The 11054-nt window shown below is 35.0% G+C and overlaps 1 non-coding gene across 1 annotated transcript; it reads left to right on the top strand.

The window, feature by feature from the left end:
• Positions 1 to 1267: 1267 nt before the first annotated feature.
• LOC133820751 (small nucleolar RNA R71) lies at positions 1268 to 1377 on the top strand. The gene has a single exon (XR_009887151.1). It is a non-coding gene; the product is annotated as a small nucleolar RNA R71 (small nucleolar RNA).
• The last annotated feature ends 9677 nt before the right edge of the window (positions 1378 to 11054 follow it).

The raw sequence follows: 11054 nt of genomic DNA, 5'->3' as shown, positions 1-11054 counted from the left end.
AGCGACATTAAATTAATACTTGCACCCAAATCACATAAAGCCCTCTCACAATGAAAGTTCCCAATGGTGCAAGGTATAGTGAAGCTACCCGGATCTCTTAACTTCTACAGAAGTTTCTTTTGAATAATAGCACTACACTCTTCTACCGATGCCATAGTTTCATAATCCTCTATTTTCTCTTATTAGACAATATCTCTTTCATAAACTTCACATAACTAGGAATTTTTTCTAGAGCCTCTGCAAAAGGAATGTTAATGTGAAGTTTCTTAAATACCTCAAGAAATTTTGAGAATTTTTTGTCAAGATTGGCCTTTCGGAACCGTTAAGGATAAGGAATCCTTGGTGTAGGCTTGGTGTATTTTGGCTTCTCTGTCTTTGGAAGGTCTTTAGTAACCTCCTCTTGTGCTGGACTAGTAGGATTTTATCCCATATCTTCTTTCCCTTGTCAACCACTATAGGCCCGTCATACTTAGTCCCACTCCTCAAAGTGACAGCTTGACATTGCTCTTTGGGATTTACCTCTATGGAACTAGGCAAATTCCCTTGCTGTCTACTAGAACCTAGTTTAGCCAACTGACCCATTTGTGTCTCCAAATTCCTGATTGACGACCTTGTCTCTGTCATGAATTGATTTAATTGGTCTAGCTGAGTTGTTGTTGAGTTCATTGGAGGATGTGGTGGTGGATGAGATGGTCGTGGATTTGGGTCATAATAGGGCCTAGAATGTAGTCCATAAGTCGGTTGATGAGGTGGATACTGCGGTTGTAACCCTTGGTTATTTTTCCAAGACAGGTTAGGGTGATTCTTCCACACAAGAGTATATGAATTTGAGTAAGTGTTGGGTGCAGGTCTTGGAAAGTTACCAATAACCTGTGCCTATTCCAAAGGCAAATTGTTTACGTCTGTTGAGCAACTAGTAGTGCTCGAGCATTGTTCATAAGAATGCGGACCCCCACAAACCTCACAACTCATTACATTCTGTACTTGCATTGCTTGGGCGACGAGGTTATTCCGTTGCAATTGCTTGGTTAGAGATGCCACTTAAGCGGTCAATAAAGCAATATGATCAACCTCTAAGACTCCTACCACCTTCTTATTCTCACACTCAGTGGGCCAATTGTAGTTATTCATGGCTATCTCTTCCATTAATTCATAAGCTTCATTAGCGCTTTTTCTCATAAACGCTCCTCCCGATGCTGCATCAATAATTTCCCTTGTATTTCCCCCCAATCCATTGTAAAACGTGTGCACCAACAACCACTTCTCTATTCCATGATGTGGGCACTTCCTTTGAAACTCTTTAAAACGTTCCCACGCATCATATAAAGACTCCCCATCCAGCTGATGGAATTTATTAATCTCTCCTCTTATCGGGCTGACTTCGTAGGAGGAAATTATTTACCAAGGAATTTCTGAGTCAAGTCTTCCCAAGTGACTATAGAATTGACTTGTAATGAATTCAACCATCTCTTAATTCTGTCACTTAACGAAAATAGGAATAATCGTAATCTGACAGCATCGTTATTCACCCTGGTCATTTTGAATGTCGCACACAGCTCTAAAAAGTTGGTAATATGGAGATTTGGATCCTCGTTTGGTAATCCCCCGAATTGTACACAATTCTGTACCATCTGAATGATCGAGGGTTTTATCTCAAAATAATTCGCATCTATAGTAGGAGGATGAATACTTGAATGTATCCCCATAAGAGTATGGAGTACCTAATTTCTTAATGGCGGGTCAGCCTCAACTGCTACGTTACCCACATTACCCAGATTTGCATTGTTGTTGACACCGTTATTTGCATTCTCAGCCATGGCAAAATACAACCTTCTCTTTATCTTTCAGTTTTGTCAGCACGTTCTCTTAATTTCAAGATCTATCGGTATGAGTTCCTTTTGTCTACTTCCTCGCATATACCAATAATTTCTTAAACACAATACAACCTCGATCCGAATGAGTGTAAAATAGAAAAACCAAATTAGAATAAAAAACAATCAATTTTGATATTGAATATTAAGTCCTCGGCAACGGCGCCAAAAACTTGATCGGTAAATTATGATACGCAATCTGTAACGTCCAAAATTTCCTAATAAGGCTTAGGGCCTTAATTAGGGGGTCGGGATGGAAAATTATGGAATTATGTGATTTTGTGATATTTATGTGTATCATTATGTTATTATGTGAGTTATATTATAATATGACTTGATATGCATGTTTAGGTGTATTAAATATGCATGTAGTCCCATTTCTGTTTAATTGGACAATTTTCATAATTTGGCATGTTTTGGGTATATTTGGCATATATGTGATATATGTGTGGGACCACATTATTATGTGAGTATGTTTGGGTTACTCGGCACGAGACGATCCTAGGGAGCAAGCTAGTGGGAAAGTCACAACGAGATTCATACTTGACTCGGAGTGAGTCAAGTGGTATTTTGGGTATTTAGCCCATTACCGGGATATTGGGTAATGAGAATAAATATTTGATGATAAATTGGGAGTTAGTGAGATCAGGAGGGAATTATGGGAATTTTGACTATTTTACCCTAGGGGGTGTTTTCGGGACCCCGAGCATTAGGATTTGCTTGAGGTTACTTAACTCGAAGTAACCTGTCAGAAATAAAAAGAACGTTCTCTCCCTCTCTCTCTCTCTCTCTCTCTCTCTCTCTCTCTCTCTCTCTCTCCTTTTCCCTTTTTGACATCGATCGCATTTTTGGAGGAAACTCGAGTTTTAGGACTCGGATTCAAGCAAGGATCGAGGCATAACAATTCAAGGAAATATTAGAAGCTTATTAGTCGAAGGATTTAGTTGGGAAACGACATAATCAGAGGTAATTTAAGCTTTGAATTTTCAAGTTTCCGTTTCCTAAAGTTTCTTAAATTTTGAAATTTGTTTTTTCGTTTTGAGGAGTTTTTGAATGGTTCAAAGCTTGGGTTTTGATGGTTTTGGTCCATTGAGATGATTGGGAACTTTGTTTATGAGATTTGGGTATGTTTGGATAGATTTTTGCAAGATTTTAAAATGGGAAAAATAGAGTTATTGGTTATGTTCATGGTTGGGCTGCGACCCTTTTATTGTGTGTCGCGGCCCAGGCTTGAAAAAAATGAGGTTTTTAGCTGTTGGGGGCACTTTGGGCCACTGCCCCTTTTTGTCAGGCCGTGGCCCACGACACAGACAGAGAGGGGTTTAGCCCCTGTTCTTGATCAGGCTGCGGCCTGGGTTTTTGGGGTTGCAGCCCAAAAGGGCTGAAATGGCCAAAATGGATTTTAAGTCATGGGAACTTAAACCTAAGGGCTCGGGATTGATCTTACTACCCGGTTTGATAGGATTTGACGTCCCGGAGGCTAGGATTTGGTCCGAAAGTATTTATTTACTCATTTTTGACAGGATGCTATATTATGGTTGTGATTAGGTTATCGCTAGGGGACTTGGAAACATGATCGTGCTTGAGGGTCATTTATTGGTAACTTGTGCTTGGACCAAAGGTAAGAAAACTGCACCCAGTATTTGATGCATGTGATGTATATGATACATGTGATTATGGCATGGCATGAATATTGAATATGGAATTGGTCAGAGCTTGAGTCTCTGTAAATGTGCATGATCATAATTATGCTGGTGAATGTTGAGTAAGCATGTTGAATGCCTTATATTTGGATATTTGACATATGATATATGCCTGGATGCATTGCTTACTTGTGAGTGGCACTGACTCATTAGTCAGAAACGACATTGGTGTTGTACTGGTCGTGAAGTCTTGACTTATCAGTCATGATCGGCAATAGTACTGAGCGCTGGTTGTATGGAATTGACCTATAAGTCAAGAGCGGCATTAGCGTATTGAACGCATAGCCAAAATGATTAGATCTAATAAACATGAGCATTAAATGCTTGACTGACCCTAAGGTCGAAGAAAACTAAAGCGCTTGTCTAGTCCAAAGGCTAATTACTTAGAGCCAAGGCCAAAAGGCGCAGGTGACTAAAACGTCACATGGCTTAGGGCGCAGAGTCGCAGAGAGAGACTTATTAGTCCTCTACCCAGAGAGAGATTCATTAGTCACCTACCCAGAGATAGACTCATTAGTCATCTATTCAAGGAGCAAATCCCCAGAGATAGACTCATTAGTCATCTATTCAGGGAGCATATCCCCAGAGATAGACTCATTAGTCGTCTATTCAGGGAGCAGGACCCCATAATCATTTATTTGGACTTGCTTGCATGCATGAATAGGGTTATGACTGCTAGGCATGCTTATTGTGATTTAGTGACATGTTATTATCTGTTTATGAGCATGTTGAGTTTTCTTGCTGAGCCTTGGCTCACGAGTGCTATGTGGTGCAGGTAAAGGTAAAAGAAAGCTGGACCATCCTTGAGTTGGAGAGCTTAGGTGACGATGTGTACATATGCGGCTGCTCGACCACCACAGCCGAGGGTTTAAAGAGGAACTAGAGTTAAACCCTATTTTGCCGCTTAGGTCGGCTGGTTGTAAATCTTTTACCGCAATTAACCTTTAAAATATATTTTGGGATCCCAATGTATTCAGTAAACGTTTTAGTGAAACGTTGTATCTTTGACCAAATTTTTTAACCCTAAACCATTAATTACATTTAGTTACATGATTATGGCCAAATGACTCGGTTAGCTAGTTTAGCACTGTTTAAAGTACACAGCGTAACGTTCCCTGGGTAGTAGGGCGTTACATATATAGATCAACTTATTTTCTTTTTCATCTAAATATGCTACATATATTACGAGGACACGAATTGCCTTTTGAAACATGAAATAAATAAAGTGCGACTGATCTGATCTCTTTCTTCATTATATAAATTAGGGAAATTGGCGGTTAAATTCCCTATTCTTTTACAAGTATAATGTAACGCCCCACGTCACTATGGTTGCTTCCTGGAATGACGACTGACCCTGAAAACCAACAATAGTCTTTCCAGCGTGCTTTGTCCTCACTCACACGCTTCTTGGGAAAACTTCACAAGAGGTGACCCATCATGAGACTACTCCAGGTCAAGCACACTTAACTTTGGAGTTCTTAAGTGATGGACTACCGAAAAGAAGATGCATCTTGTTGGCATATGTAGTACCTATCAATCCATTTAAGTCATCTTCAACTGTGTAGTCCCATACCTACACAGTCTTAGAATCATCACACTTGACCTTCCCCGGGAGATGTGGGATTGCACAGCTTTTACCCGGTCTTTCCCCCTGTGGATCACGGGATTCTGACTATCACTTATGGCATTTAAATCTCTTTCACAAGTGTAGCATTGAAGTCTCTTTTTTTTTTTTGGCAAAAGTCTCCAACATTACATAATTATTGCACATTTTCTCCAAATTGTTCTCCGCCCGTTAGAATGAGAGCTAAACATGAATGTTAGGGACTACTGCCACTAAAAAAATAAAGGATCAGGGACTTAAATGTTTCAATTTCGAAAGAATGAGGACTTTAGTCTCCAATTTCCAATTGTTTTTTAATAAATAATATTTTTGCCCCCTGAACTTTTAACATTACTAGATTGTGCCCCCTAAAATATACAATATGTTAAATTTTCTCCTATTACGATTTGCATACAATAATTAGTATTTTTGTCCTGCAAACTTTGACAACTACCAAATTGTGCCTCCTTTAATTATAAAAATTTTAAAATCTATTTTTCCATTAGTTCTTAAAAAAATTAAGAAAAAATTATTAAAAAAATTCAATAAAAGACTAAAATTATTTAAAATTCATTTTAAATACATTTAAGTTTAAAAATATTTTTTAAAAGAAAAACTAAATTGTTACAAATAAGAAAAACATACTCCCTTCTTCTTCTTTATTTTTTCTTTAAATATTTTTCTAATTAATTTATGTTCTTTCATTTTTGCCCAATATTTTTTATTAATTAAGTTTTATATATTTATTTTAAAATTAGTACATTTTAAATATATAATATTATATATATAAATATATATGTATTTAATTTTTAAAATAATTTTAGGGGCAAGAATAAAATAATAGAAAGTAATTAGAAAAATTAATAAAAAAGAATAAAGAAGAAGGGAATATGTTTTTTTTAATTGTAACAATTTATTTTTTCTTTTAAAAAATATTTTTAAACTTAAATATATTTAAAATGAATTTTAAATCATTTTAGTCTTTTATTGATTTTTTAAAATAATTTTTCTTTGTCAATTATATATAAATTAAATAAAAATCTATCATTTTTCTCAATGTTTATAATTTTATTACTATATTAATTTGTTTTATGATTTGTGAGTTAAATTTTTTATCATTAATTAGTAGGTATTCAAATTCTAATAATTATCTTTGATATAATATTGTGTAAAGTATTGTTGAAAAATTTATTAAAATATCTCAAATTATAATTTAAACAAATAATGTATTTGGATTGGTAGTGAGTCCATTGATTGTTCAAGAGGAGGTGGAAGGTTCAATTCTCCATCCTCACATTTTTTGGCAATAATAAAATAAGTCTAAAAGTGGGCCCGAATTTGGGCTCGAATAAGAAAGTGTGTCGGCTCGATTTGGACCTAACACGACACGACGTGTTGGACTTACTCTTTCAAATATGTACTGAGCCGGCCTAACACGAATTTAAATACGTGTCTGGTCCAAATTATTCGGAGACATGAAAAGCTCTAAACACGATACAATAACTAGTTACCATTTTTTTTAGATTTAGAGAATCTTAAATAATATGACATAATAATTGTTGACCATTGAAATGGTCAACTACATTTTTTAATTGAAAATGATAATAATTAAATAATTCCAAATCTCAATTACAATTAATGGAAGAAAACACCAAGAATTTTTATGTGATTGGACCCCAATAATTAGTAATGAGAGACTTTTATTAGAATATTGCTCAAACTAAAGATTAGACAAACTAGAATCAAATGAGTTTCCCAAGTCTGAATATGGTGAGACCTATATTTATAGGCTCATGGCATTACAAACTAGGTAAAAGACTCCTAAAAGTACACAAGGCTTTTCTCTTTACACGTGTCATTAAATACTTGCCACATCATCATGCTAAAAATTGGGGATAGAGTAGCTAGTTACCAATTTGAGTTAGCAATTAAACACCACACTGTAACTGGTTACTATTTTTTTGTGTATGCCAAATAACTACTGAATAAAAAAAATTATTGTGAAGGTGATAAAAAGTTACCTACCACACCAAAGAATAAGAAAATAATTATGTAAATGTGGTAACATGTTACCTACCCCACTAGTGAATAAACATGTATGCCAGAGATATACCATTTTTTGAAACTGCAAGGTAACCAAGTAGCCATAATATGGATATTAGATTACTTAGAAATTAAACACATAAAAAAATCCAAAAATTATACACATATTAGAACTTGATGTAGCCATGATGGTTACTCGTTACGTAACCCATAAAAAATGAAATGTAATGGTGACCCTAATGGTAGCCCTTAATTTAACCCAAAATTAAAAAAACAATCATATCTGAAAAAACTTAATGAAAAAAACGAAGAAGATTAGAGGAGAAGAAGAAAAAGAATACGTTGCAAAAGACGAAAAAAAATAAAAATAAAATTGAAATTGAAATTAAAACAAAAAAATGATTTGATATATGTCTATTAAAAACATACAAAATATATGTGGAATTACAAATTGAACCTTAATAATTGAGGAGAAATGACAAATTTTAGCTTTTTCAATATGAATCGCTAATATTCTTTTAGAAGTTTTTAAAATTTGTATAGGTTATACCCTCTAAATGCCTCGTTTATAGATATGCACAAAGCTCATTTATTGAGCGTTTGCCTGACCTTATGACTTTGATCTTTTGTAACCATTGATTGATTGATAAGTTCTTTTTTCCTTAAAAAAAACCTCATTTATTATTATTTTATCTCAATCACCAAACAACACTTTGAGATTTATTTAGCTCCCTTACAATACAAAGTAATTTATACAGTACTAGGATCAATTCAAGATATCATGTGACTTTCTTTTTCATTTGTTTCATATGTTTGATATCTTCAATAGTTGTTGCTCTTTCTAATTCTTCACCTTAATTTCATCAATAAACTTAACAATTAATTCAAACATTACTCTTAATCATATTGTACTCTTAAAAAATAACTCAAAATCACATTTTATTAATTAATATTTGATTTCCCCCTCAAATTTAGTTCATGAATAATAATTTTGTCACAGCTTAGCAATATTTATATATATACTAGATACAAGTAACGTGCAACGTTTGCTTAGTTTTATTTATATAATTTATTAATTATTTTTATTAAATTTATAATAATGTCGTACAAATTTCAAATAAATATTGTATTTTAATTAAATAATTTATTTATTTTTGTTTAAGTTTATGTTCGTTTTTTAAATTTGAGAGTGACAACAAGAGATTATATATTATATGTTTAATGTAATATTAAATATTATAAGTAGATTTTAAATTTAAGTTTCTTACTAGTATTTAAAAAAAAATTGTTGCTAATTGACAGTAAATTATATTATATGTTTAATATGATATTATTATAATAAGTGAGTTTAAGTTTAATTAAATTTTATTTAAGTTCTAAAACGTATGATTTATTATTTTTAAATAATTATCATCGTAAAAAGAAATTAACAAATCATCATCATTCAAGGCTTAGGTTCGGTTTGCTCTCTCCCATGGCGAAGAGGAAGAAACTGATACGTAAGCCTGTAATTAAGGTAGACGATCAAGAGATTCAGCAGGTTCAAGATCAGAAGGATCCTAATAGTTCTGTCCCTAATGATCTGGTGTTTAAAGACCAAGAGTCTGATGTGTTGAACGAAGATGAAGAGGCTCGAGAAGAGGGTTTAGATTTCAGTAACGAAGAGCAACGTCTATCTGGGACTAGAAGTTCTCAGGATGAAGGTTTTGTTGGAGATGGGCCGGTAAATTCGTTCTCGCATGGGGCAACTTGGGCAGATAAGGTTGAGGAAGGGGATTTTCAAGCTTCAGCTCAACGTCAATGGCAGCAATTTACAGCAAGTAAGCTTTCATTTTCTTATCAGAAACTTGAGTTTTCTGAGCCTTTATTCAAAGATGGAAGGAAATATGCAAAGATAGATGCAGAGGAGGTTAAAGTCCAATCTGTGAATTGGAGTTCGGCAGTTATATGTATGGTGCTAGGGGCAAATCCTCCTATGGTTGTTTTTGAAGGATTCATTAAAAGAGCATGGGGTCATTTAGGGATTGCTCAGATATCAAGAATGACAATGGGTTTAACCATGGTCAAATTCAATGATGAAGCTACAAGGGACAAGTTCTTGAGAATAGTATTCTTCATTTTGATCGGAAGTCTATTATCATTCGGCCATGGTCTGCGGATCTTAGCGCTATTCGCCTTGTTCGTTCAGTTCCGCTCTAGATTCGCTTGCCTGACTTAGGGCTGCAGTATTGGGGTAGCAAATGTCTTAGTGCACTTGTGAGTACGCTTGGTAAACCGATAATGGTTGATAAATTTACTAGGGAGCGTTCAAGAATTCAGTTTGCAAGAGTTCTTGTGGATATGGAAGTAACTGATAATCCCCCTAGAAGTATTCAATTTCTAAATGAGTTTGGTCAGATAATGGAACAAGAGGTGGAATATGAATGGCTACCTATTAAATGTAAAGCTTGCTCTGGTTTTGGTCATGCTGAGATGGAGTGTCGAAAAGAGTTGAAAGCAAAATGGGTAAAAAAAGAAACTACAACTAAAGAGAAGGTGAAGACTAGGCCGAATGCTGAAGAGGAAGTGCCTACTGGTATGGAGATAGCAGGTTTGGTTAACGTAGGAAGGGAAGGGGATCAGGCTAATATTACTGAGATGGAAATGGCTCAAGTTGCTACATCAGAGGAAACCCAGCCTAAAACTCGGGCAAATACTGATGTTGATAAGGATAAGCAGAATAGCAAGAGATGGCTCACTCCTAAACGTGTAGCCTCTCATCTGAAACCTGGTCAGATGGCAGCTTCAACTACAAAGAGTTCAGGACAAGGGTAAGGAAAACTCAATCAGTTCCAGGTTCTTCAAGAGCATTTATGTGGTAATAAAGATGGTATTCCCTTACCTATTTCTACTAATGGATAATAGTAATGTTCTCAGTTGGAATTTAAGGGGTCTGAACAGTTCTAACAAGCATAAATCAGTTGTGGATATTTGTAGTAGGTTCAAAATTGGTATTGGAGGTTTTTTGGAGACTAAAATGAAGGGGACTAAAATTCTTGATTTTATGGAGCAAAATTGACCTAATTGGGAGTTTTATACCAGTTTGGTTACAGAGGGTAGAATATTGATAGTTTGGAGGAAGGTTTTTGTTAAGGTTACAATAATTGAGGAATCTCATCAATTTTTTCATTGTTTGGTCACGATGGCTGGTCAGAAGCAAAGGTTTTTTGTTACTTTTGTCTATGGATTTAATTCTTTAGAAGGCAAAAGGCGGTTATGGGAGGGGTTACTTAGGCTTTCCCTCGTGAATGAAGCTTGGATTATTTTAGGGGACTTCAATGCCCCCTTTTCTGGTATGGATAGAGCTGGTGGTAATCCGATTTCTGGTGTTGAGTTGGCAGACTCTGTTCGTTGGCTTTAGGAGGCTCATGTTGCTCCCTTAAAAAGTTTAGGTTCATTTTTCTCCTGGACTAATAATCAGCTGGTAGTTACCTATTCAGGCTACTAGTTTAAGGGCTATTTTTTTAAAAAACTTTGAGGCTGAAACATAGTTTAAAGAAGTTTAATTATAATACTTTTGGAGATATGGGTTTGAGCTTTGACTTGGCTAAAGAGAAGTACCAGGATGCTTAGTTAAAAGCCCAAGCTAACCCGACTGAGTTTAGATACCAGCAAGTAGTTAAGGAAGCTGCTGAAGCTTACTTAGTTTAGGAAAAAATGTACCATAGTTTTTTGACCCAAAGAAGTAAAATAGACTGGTTAAAGAAGGGAGATATGAACACATCATTTTTCTATGCTTATCTGAAGCAGCGAAGAGCTGATAATGGCATCGCTTCATTTGTTAATGATCAAGGT

The sequence above is a fragment of the Humulus lupulus genome, chromosome 2 (assembly GCF_963169125.1).
Source record: "Humulus lupulus chromosome 2, drHumLupu1.1, whole genome shotgun sequence".
Lineage (NCBI taxonomy): Eukaryota > Viridiplantae > Streptophyta > Magnoliopsida > Rosales > Cannabaceae > Humulus > Humulus lupulus.
This window is presented reverse-complemented; position numbering and strand designations above follow the sequence as displayed.